Here is a 10,748-nt window from a genome sequence, read left to right as displayed (position 1 = left end):
GAACAAGGTACTGTGAAAGGAGCACAGGGAATTCTTTGTTGAGGACGCTTGTCTCATTTAACAGTGTTACTCAACATGGACGTTTTTTGCTTCACAAAACAATCCATGAAACTCTGACCGACTCTGACTCTAACCGACTACAACTTAAGTTTCATGTTGAAAATGTAAAAAAATGGAAACGCGTTCTAAAGGTTGTTTGTGCATGATTATTAAATAGTCGAAGATTGTGCTAAAAATCCCCCTTGCTCAGACTGATTCCCTTTCGTATAAGCCTAACAGGTTAACTTGCGCAACAGACTCAAACTTTGTTTAGGCACAGAGGCACGAAATTGTGTTCAAGTGAGGTAAGACGTGTAGTTGTGCTAGGCTACGTGAGACCTTGTGGACCTAGATCTACCCCTCACAGCCAGTGGGTAATATTTCCTTTTGTCTGAATGCTTGGTTTAGGGGAGGCTTTTGTGTTGTGTGTGTGTGTGCGCGTGCGTGTGTATGCATGCAGGTGCACATGCTGAATTGGTACGGTCTAAATATGGAGTGCTGTGTCCTTGCATTAACGATTACTGATTATATAAATTTCATTGCTAACAGCAATTGAATGCTACCATAATGCACCCTCTATTGGTGATTCTGGGAATTACAGGTTTCCTACAGACATGTGATTAAACAAAATGGCTGACATTATATAAGCTTCTCTAACAGAATGGTTAAAACTCAACAAATTCTGTCTAATTATTGGTATTGAATATGGACATACAACATTTCTACATGTATTGATCTCATTATTATCAATTCACAATAGGCTGACAAAAATGTATGATTTTTAGCCTTGGTTAGACAAGTGTTTTTCAATATAAAAGACTGGGGTAGTGTTTCCCATTTAACCCATAGTTGTGCATTTTTTTGTATGAGTTAATTTGCTGTGCAGTTTCAGAAAAATATGTTTCAGACTATTCTTGCTTAGACTCCTCCCACTGACTATTCCCCTCCCCCAGTCTTCATTTCGCTCAACAACAGATCGCACCCCTCCCCCAACAGTATTTGCCTCTGCGCTGCTGTTTCTAGTCCTGTGTGCGACCATCTGGTCCGTCTGTGTAGCGTTGGTGTTTCAGCTTCTGCACGAGGGATACTGCTAACTGTGGTCATAAAAGACCGTCATTTTGATCCACAACAGCCGATGATATCTTGTGAGTGTAATACTTACCTTGTTGGACACCTTCATCATCAGCACAAGTTGAGAGACTAAAAGTAAAACGACAAAACAATTTTTGTGTGCGGGAGCTGGTCTACACCGCTCTGGCTGTCGAGTGTTTTTTCTCTCTTTTTTTTTGAGCACGAAAGAAGGAGGAGTCGAGCGCTGTGTCAGAGAACGCACTCTTATAAGAATTTTTTTTGGTGCAGCTTACTGGTCTCGTTGAGTAAAGCATTCACGCTACCGGTACACTAGCAGACCTCTCAAACATTAGTAACTTGGGACGGGAAAGTGCTAGAGCGGGAAGTATAATTAACCTCGTGCAGTGACTGAGATTCACGGGAACGTCGCCGGACACCACGTTGCCTACCATTGGTGAGTACTTAGGCTGACTAACTTTACTGCAAGGAACCATGCAGCTTTCATGTTAGCTAGCTAAATGGCTTGCATGTTAGCTAGCTAAATGGCTTTCACTTGTCAAATAGACAACCTGTCTCTTGATTCTAGTTCATATCACCATGCAACTCCTTGTAATTTAAGTATTGCTCATATTGACCCCTCTCTTTTTTCTTTTCTTTATTATCTATTATTGTTTCGGTGTAATAATTATTGTTTGCATGTATAGAGCGCCCTCTGCAGGATAATGCAGGGATGCTGATCTACGCTTTGGGCGACTAGCTAGCATTTTGCTTCTAACTTAAAAAACGATTTCACTGACATTGGTGATGCTTTTTCAGTCAATTCCAACATAATGCTAACATTAATGCTCAACGCTTTTGAACTGTTTAGCTGAAACATCTAGCAAGACCTGTTAATGTTATATACCTCTCATGTTGTCATTTTACAAACCCCTTTACGTCTGTGGCAAAAATGACACTACATGTAGATAAAATTACGTTTCACAGGAGGATTATATGTTTCGTTAACTAATAACTAATTTTGTCATTTTAAGAGCCACATTACTAACACTAAACGACCGGATGTCATTGACCTGATCTGCAATGCTAACAGTTCCAGGCCATTTTTGGCTAGCTAGAAGGCAGCGGAAATACATTACAAATACAACATTGTCTACATTGCTTTATATATTATACATTTATAATATTAATTCAATATGGAAAAATATGGTTTATGTAATATTTTTTTCTTCACATTTTGCAAATAAAACTGCATTAGCAAACAAATCGTACGCGCACACAACTTCAGGCTTACGCCACTCTAAATAAATAAATTCATCATGCTGAGGATGCTTGAGCATGCACACACACTAAATACATTAATTAATTAATAAATATAAGTAAAATAGAACATTATATAGAAACAGCTTGAATTAGCAACTTTAATTCTGATGACTAATCATCCTGTCATAAAGTGGAAATCATTTTCTTAACCCAGTTGAACTTTGCCATTGGTTTTAATCGATTGCCTTGAAATCCTTGACATTTTACTGACTCAGACTGACGGCTCCAATCCTACCCTGTTATAGAAGTGGCCATTTTGTGTTGCCACTAAAACAAGTAGCACTACTACCCACCAGTAAGTGGTAAAGAAGAGAAAGAAAAACTAAAAAAGGTGGTGGCGGGTGACGCATCTTAATTACTGGAATTTGTCTACTGAGAGGTTCAAGGAAAATTATGATTAAATTATTAAATGATGTAATAAAATAAATCCTCAAAGGTAGATGAGATGTTTTCCCCAACTATTTTAGTTTAGGCTAGATATTAGTTTATCAAATGGAAAGATGCAATCCCTGAATCTCAATATGTGCAATACACAAAGGTAGACTCATTCAAAGTTGTATATCTTGCCATGTTAATAATGTGTTGAGAAATCCCCCCTCAAAGTCAAAAGTGGTACAGTCCTGCTGTAATTTTCCATGCAGCACACAGACCTAGGCTGTGGGTGTAGACTTAGGCTGTGGGTGTGGCTTAACGTCAATTGTAATACTAGAGCTGAGCGGTTTATTTTCCCTGCTTGTCCTTTCCCTTGCTTTTAGGTTGGTGCTAGGCCCTATGCATTCTTCCCTGTGTTATTTTTGTAGGCTGTTGACTTTATCAGGATTTACACCCTGGAGACCTATTTAGTGTCTGTTCTGTAAAGACATCCCCCAGATTTTTGGCAGTCTGGAGTGTTTCACAGTGTCAGTGACTCCAGTTGCTACACACAAAGTAGGACTATATGTTTGGGATATGCTTCCCTCCTTTTTTTCCTTCCAGTTTCCCCTCCCCCATACCACCTAGTGCCAGTGCTCACATAGTGCACTGGCCTATCCTTTTTTCGTGAAACTGAAAAAGGGGCAGATTTCTTGAAAGGCCCCACCCACTCTTTTTATTGGGTGTTATGCATGCCTGTAGGCAGGTGTTGGGAGCTAATTATTAGTTGAATGGGTCAATGAATTCAGTACCTCTGACGAAGAACCATATACGTCTGTTTAAAAAAAAAAGTAATTTTTTTCCTTCTAAAGATGGCAAGTTAGAGTGTTGTGTTTCACTCGTAGTTAACTCATTGACCGCCGGGAATTAGTCGGGCCCGCTCTAGCACTGCCACGCTTTAAAAGATAGGAGTGCGTCACCTTGTTTGTAGAGCTATTCTATATTATAGATATGGATACAATACTATGGCCCATTTGACATCACCTATCTATCGTTCAATATGTGAAAAAGAATACATTTTTCCATCCATACGTTCCCGTGTTATACCGTGGTGAATATAAGTATGGTTTTAGAGCGGTCTAGGGTAATTTCTGAAATGCTGAGTTATAGCCTTATACGTCAATTCCACTATAGACGTTGCTGTTTCTTGCCTGTACTAGGGATGGGCATTTTTAAGAAAAGTCCAGATTGATTGATCGCATGCTATACTTGAGTGATCGTGTATTACTCGTGGAGGGGACATTAAAAAAAAAAAAAAAAAAATCAATAGAAAGTATTTTTATTTAAAAAAAATGTGATCCACTTTTTCTCCTCCATTTTTTCTATTTTTCTCCCATCCCAATTTAGTCGTGCCAATTCTCCCCTCCCCTGTCTTGATCGTTGCTCGCATGTGCCCCCCACTGGCCGGTCGTAGGGAGGATAGAAGCCCATCACATGTCCCCTCCGATACATGTGGAGGCAGCCAGTCACATCTTTTCACCTGCCAGCGCGGACTCTCATTGGCAAGGAGTAACGTGTAGGAGGCTCACACTGCCCCCGCCATTTTCCTGTCTCTGCTGTGCAGGCGCCATGACCGACCTGTAGGAGTCGCTTTACCACGTCCAGATTACCACCCATCGACTTCCCTCCCGCTAACTCTGCCAATTGAGTTAGTATGACGGCCGGCCAAAGCCGGAGGCAACGCTGACAGCCGGATTCGATACCGGTGTATCTTGCGTTGGTGACGAGCGCAATGTCCGCTGCGCCACCCAGCCGCCTACGTTTTTGTTTTATTAAAACTTTATTTAGTTCATTCATGTACATGTTTAATGAAACCAACAAACGGTTATAATCTTACACATACATGTGAAACAAATATGTAAACAAATAAAAGAAAAAGTAATTTTTTTTTAATAATTTAAGATCGAGTTTTATCATAGCCGCGAGCAATCGATTACTCACGCCCAACCCTAGCCTGTACACGCTATTATTCCAAAATCAAATCTATATCATAGGTATTATGTGAACACTAAATGAACACTAAAAACTATTATCAGCCCGATCGGTATAAAAGCATTGCAGGATCAAGCAAAAATGTACGTCAGATCGTCCTTACCTTGATCGGGAGTATTCCAAAAATAATATTCCAATTGTTTGATTGCCATCTGGTACATCCAATGTCCATTTGGTCCACGGCATAACCCACCACAACATATGGATCGGGATATTTGACTCGCTTCAATGGAACCGGGAGAACCGCTCGCCTCGCCCAACAAGGAAAAGTGAAACCGGAGACATTCGGCCGTTCCACAGGCCAAGATACAAGGTTACAAAGGGTGCTCGATACTGCCGTCTAGCTGGATGCGGCCGGTATTGCACTTTGGCGACCTCAGACTCATTCCCTATGGTAACACCAAGGTCCCTGGATGAATAATGAATACAAATATCGAATAAAAGGAAAAACGATCAAATAACGAGTATACTCGTTGGCGTTCAAGCGTCAGCTCCCAATAACGAGTAAACTCTGTGGCGGGGAATGAGTTAAAGGCGGTCAAATAACATTTATTTGTAAGGCCTGACAACACACGTTAATGTCCCCATCGGCCGGAGTCGTCTTCTTTAACACATTCGGGGCCATTTGGATCCGTCTAATATCACTCTAGCCGGCCAGCATTTCTAAACAGACTTGCATAGTCCGTGAGGCTGTTTGTAGAGCTAAATCTATACTTTATAGTATTGCTATCTGTCCATTCTCATTGTCAATTGAGACCATAAACTGTCCCTTCAAAATGGCTTAAAGAAATAATTTGTTCATCAATACGTTCTCATTTTATAGCATCTTGAATATAAGCGTTATATGGGATTTGGACTAGTATATTTCCTGGAAGGCGAGATACAGGCCGCTAAGCTAATAACATTAAATCGAACAGCGTTTCAGCTATACAGAAGCTAGAGTTAAAAATCAAACTGCATATGATCGATATGATGGTCCACCATGAATGCATGAAAGGGGGGGGGGGCGGGGGACGTCGTTTCTGATTATTGATTACCAATAACCGCGTTAGCCTCAGTAGCCACATTCGCTGATCGGGTGGATGGCTTTTTTTTTTTTTATTGATCTTTTTCCCCCTCCATTTTTCCTCCAATTTTCTCCCATCCCAATGTTAGTCGTATGCCAATTCCCAATCCCTTCCTAGTCGCTTCGCACTTACCCCCCACAGTCAGATCATCTGGGAGAGTGGAGGCTATCACGTGCTTCCTCCGACACACGTCCAGCCAATCAACCGCTTCTTTTCACCTGGCAGCGCGGATCCTCCCTGAGAGGGCGTAGCGTGTGGAAGGATCACACTATCCCACTCAGGTCCTATCCGCGCTCAGCAGGCGCCCCGACCGAACTGTAGGAGTCGCTGTTTACAACGACCCGGACCCACCCCGCCAGCTTCTCCCACCCTCTAATACAGCCAATTGTATTAGTGTGAACGGCCAGCCAAGCTGGTGACAACCCCGGAGCTGTGAGCTGGATTCGAACAGGCGAATCCAGCTCACAGCTCCGGGGTTGGTGACGAACGCAATCTCCGCTACGCCACCTAACCGCCCATTGGTGGATGGCTATCATAACAAGGCCTGATCAGCATGTATTTTACGTGAAAAAGATCTTACCGTGGGCCAGTTGGATCCCCCAAAGGATTTCCCAGTTATCGATCGCCATCTGGTAGAGTGATATGTCCATTGGCTGATGATATATTCCTTTACTGCACACTGAAATCCGCGTCCCAAAACGTATTCCGTGTAACAGGCTACAGGCATAGCTTCAGGTTAGCAGAAAACTACATTGGAGATCCAGAAAAAACAAGACAACTTCTGCCATAGGGAACACTGCATTATCGAGATAGCGCCCCTAAGAGGATCTGGCCGGTAATGCACTTTTTTGAATTCAAAGAGTAGGGTACTTCTGCAGTGCTGCTCGTGACATTGAGTAGGATATTGCAATGGAATAAAAGCCAAAACAACCTTGCCACGTCCGTGGTTGGTCCTCAACCGTTGGATCCGAAACACGGACATCTCCGTGGTTGGCCGGGAAACGGTTAAACAAGTCAAGAAGAAACATCACAATAAATCAAGAACAAAACAAAAACACCATGAAGTCCAAAACATTTAAAATAAATGAATGCAACAATCCCAGACATACTCCACACGAAGGTAAGGAAAAACCCACTAAAACCTAGCAATAGGAATAGGGGGGATCTCCCTTCTTAGATGTTGGTGATAGTAGTGTTGCAATAAAACAGGCAAAACTGTTGGTAAGCATGCACACATATGTGTAATGAAACACAGATAAGTGCATGCAATAGCAACTGAAGATTTTGAAAGATTGAAAAATAGAGCTGATGGTGGATCTATTTGAGGCAGGTCAAGGTTGAGTAGTTTCTTGTGATATATCACATTCATGCTTCAAGTGATTTAGATAACTTCACAACTTCACCCCCCACCAACTGATTACTGTTGATTACTAAGTGCCAAGGTAGGCAAGTCCTTCAATCTGTGTTCAACCATTCAAAACGACACAAAATTGTGATGCACTGTTCGCCTTCTGTTGCAAAGAAATGCTGCCTCGCTCGCTAGGTCAAAGTTCAAATTAGTTAAACTTTGACCTGCAAAATTGCTCGACACTGTGCCCAACTAATGTGGGAGAGGATTACGGTTGATGCATATGCAGTGAATGGGATTGATGGAACACCAAGCAGCATCATATGCTGTACTTTAGCCCACTTTTGCCAATTTTTTTGCCCACTTTTGCCCCAGCATGTGGCCATGGTTTTCATTTAATGATAATCACCTGCTAGTTTTTTGCAGACATTTACATTTAGTCATTTAGCTGACACTTTTATCCAAAGCGACTTTAAGGCTGAGCCCGAACGTTCGAACATTCGTTCGTTACCCTGGCATTCGGATTTTAATGAATGGGTTCGAATGTTCGCCAAAAAAAAATCCGTTTTTGGGTGGAACGTTTGGTGCACACGCGACACGACCGGGGAGGTGGGGACGCTAGAGCGGGTTACACACAACACAGCAGTGCTCAAGCACCATGCCCATTTACACCATGCGGGAGAAAGAAAGAAACTAAATAACTGGAGATAAAAGATTCTGGAGTAAACATCGTGCAACGCCTGGGTACACCATGCCCAAAAGATCCACCGTTTCCAACAACCTAACTCTGAAGTACGGGGCCGTGCGGGAGAAAGAAAGAAACAAAATAACGAGATAAAAGATTCTGGAGTAAACATCGCGCAAAGCCTGGGTACACCATGCCCAAAAGATCCACCGTTTACAACAACCTAACTCTGAAGTACGGGGCCGTGCGGGAGAAAGAAAGAAACAAAATAACTGGAGATAAAAGATTTTGGAGTATACAGTATACAACGCCTGGGTGAAGTGGCTGGCGCGCATACCCAACAAAAAAGTTAGTGCGTTATATGATATTACCGGTATGTTTGACTGCTGTCTTTTCCCTTTATTTTCTTCCGAGTGCTTTGTTTACATGTTTACATGAACAGCCACCACTGTAAACAAAAACATTGTCACCGCCCCCCGTAAAATCTATAATAATCAAATTAATTAATAAAATAAAACGAACGTTCAAACGTCCGTTCGAAAAATCCTGGCGAACGTTCGAACCCTAAAAACAGTGTTCGGGGACAGCCTTAAGCGACTTACAAGTTCTGTACGACAAGTCATCAGGAAGGGTGTAACGGAGGTGCTGTGTGTCTATCCTACAGTCACGATGGACAGTGTTGTGAAGTGACTGTGGACGGCAGCGGTACTGCAAGTAAACTCACTCCCCAGAGGCATCCAGACCCATTACTTAGAAGTGAATTCACCTCTTGGTATAGGGGTCTGTGATGCCGCCCGCGGCGCGGGAGACCGGGGTTCAACTCCCACTCAGGCCATGTCTGAACCGATCTGTTACACTGGTGCCAAGTGACCCGGATGCCTTGGGTGGTGTGAGTTTAGGGGGTGAGTGTAACGGAGGTGCCGTGTGTCTATCCTACAGTCACGATGGACAGTGTTGTGAAGTGACTGTGGACGGCAGCGGTACTGCAAGTAAACTCACTCCCCAGAGGCATCCAGACCCATTACTTAGAAGTGAATTCACCTCTTGGTATAGGGGTCTGTGATGCCGCCCGCGGCGCGGGAGACCGGGGATCAACTCCCACTCAGGCCATGTCCGAACCGATCTGTTACAAGGGCACAACAATGTTCATCAAAGTGTTGAGTGCTACAGTGTAGGTTAGTTTATTAGGACAAGTGCATGACCGTAAGGTTAGTTAGGGTTAGATTTTTTTGTTTTTATTTCCGATAATGGTTGAAGAAGTGCGTCTTTAGTCGACGGCAAAAGATTGGACGGGTTTCGGCTGTCCTAACTGGGGTGGGTAGTTCATTGTGGGGCAAGGACTGAGAAAAGGCAGGTTCTCCTTGATGATCCTCCCGGAGCTCGGATAGGAGTGGGTCTGAGACGGCCAGAAGATGCAGAGCGTAGGGGTCTTGATAGTGTGTAGCTAGAGACCATTGACCGGAGGTAGGCGGGAGCGGTTCCCTTTGCCACACGGTATGCCAGGTCGAGGGCCTTGAAGCGGATTCGTGCAGCAATGGGGAGCCAGTGCAGGTCCCTAAGAAGTGGGGTGACATGGGCCGACATCGGTAGGTTTGATCATTTGCGTTCTGAATAAGTTGAAGAGGCTTGGTGGCAGTGGCCAGGAGGCCAGCAAGCAGTGCGTTGCAGTAGTCAAGGTGGGAGATGACTGTTGATTGGACGAGGCTTCTTTTGTCATCAATTACAGCCACCTGGTTTTGCCAATCAAGGGATACTATGAATTGCAGTAGTATTTAACCTCTTTAGCCAGAGCGGTCCATCGGCGGACCGCAAATTACATCAATCCCTCCAGACTGTATGACATTAAGTAGCGTTTTTTCTCTCCAAATGTATCTAAGAGTAAAGACCCTAACCATGTCACAACTAAGGATGGGCATTAAAAAAAAATCCAGATAGATTGATCGCATGATGTACTCGAGTAGTGATCGATTACTCACTGTCTTCTCTCCTCCTACAGCAAGTTGTTGACGCTCAGACATGCTGCTCGCAGTGCCCTCATTGCCCCTCCCCCTCACAGACCCATCTTGTCAACATCCTCTCATTCGCTCCGAGATGGCAAGCGTGCAGCTCCTCTTTTAACATCACTGAATCATTCAACAAAATGGCCCAGTAAACTATTCACTTTAGTTTAATACACGAGGCGTTGTCTAACGTTATCTAGCTCGCTAGCTACTGATAGCTCATAACACCATTGGCGTTCGTTTTTGCAGCTGTTGGCTAGCTAGCTACCGTTCTTCCGTTGGCTAACGTTAGCTACCTAGCAACTGTAGCTAGCTAATACAGGCTGTGCTGTCTGGCTATCTTTTAATTCGCAATGGAGTGGAGCTAACTAACTGTACAAATCGATGTGATTGGCTGAGACTGTATTTTGTACGGTTGGCTGGCTGGCTGTTGTGGATTCGGGTAGCCAGCAAGCTGGCTGGCAGTTCATAGTGCAGTAGCTGGCTGTTGTTGGCTGAAAGATCGAGTTGTCTCATAGCCGTGAGTAATCGATCAATCGATTACTCATGCCCACCCCTAGTCACAACAGAAGTCATAGTGTATATTTTTTTCAACAACATGTTTGTTTACCAATGAATAGGGTAAAGTGTTATTAGTGAGATTTTAGTGTATGGAATGTGTTTATAATTTAGCAAATATCTGCCATTTTGAATTAGCGGCCGTCGCCAGTTGTAGTCATATGAGAAGAGGGTATCCAGAGCTCTCAATGAGCATTGAAAATTCGAATAACTGCAGTACCCAGCCGATTCTAGCTTGTTGCAAGCAAATGACTTGT

General features: G+C 43.4%; 1 protein-coding gene across 1 annotated transcript in view; it reads left to right on the top strand.

The window, feature by feature from the left end:
• The first annotated feature begins 1,088 nt into the window (after positions 1-1,088).
• Positions 1,089-10,748, top strand: part of atf7ip (activating transcription factor 7 interacting protein) — an 87,691-nt gene continuing 78,031 nt past the window's right edge. Inside the window, exon 1 of the mRNA XM_084319072.1 lies at positions 1,089-1,564. The gene's annotated coding sequence lies outside the window, so the exon portion shown is untranslated. The remainder of the gene's footprint in view (positions 1,565-10,748) is intronic.

This window comes from Notolepis coatsorum (genome assembly GCF_963971535.1).
Source record: "Notolepis coatsorum genome assembly, chromosome: 7".
In the NCBI taxonomy this organism is placed as follows: domain Eukaryota; kingdom Metazoa; phylum Chordata; class Actinopteri; order Aulopiformes; family Paralepididae; genus Notolepis; species Notolepis coatsorum.
The sequence above is the reverse complement of the archived record's forward strand: the minus strand, read 5'-3'. Positions and strand labels throughout refer to the sequence as shown.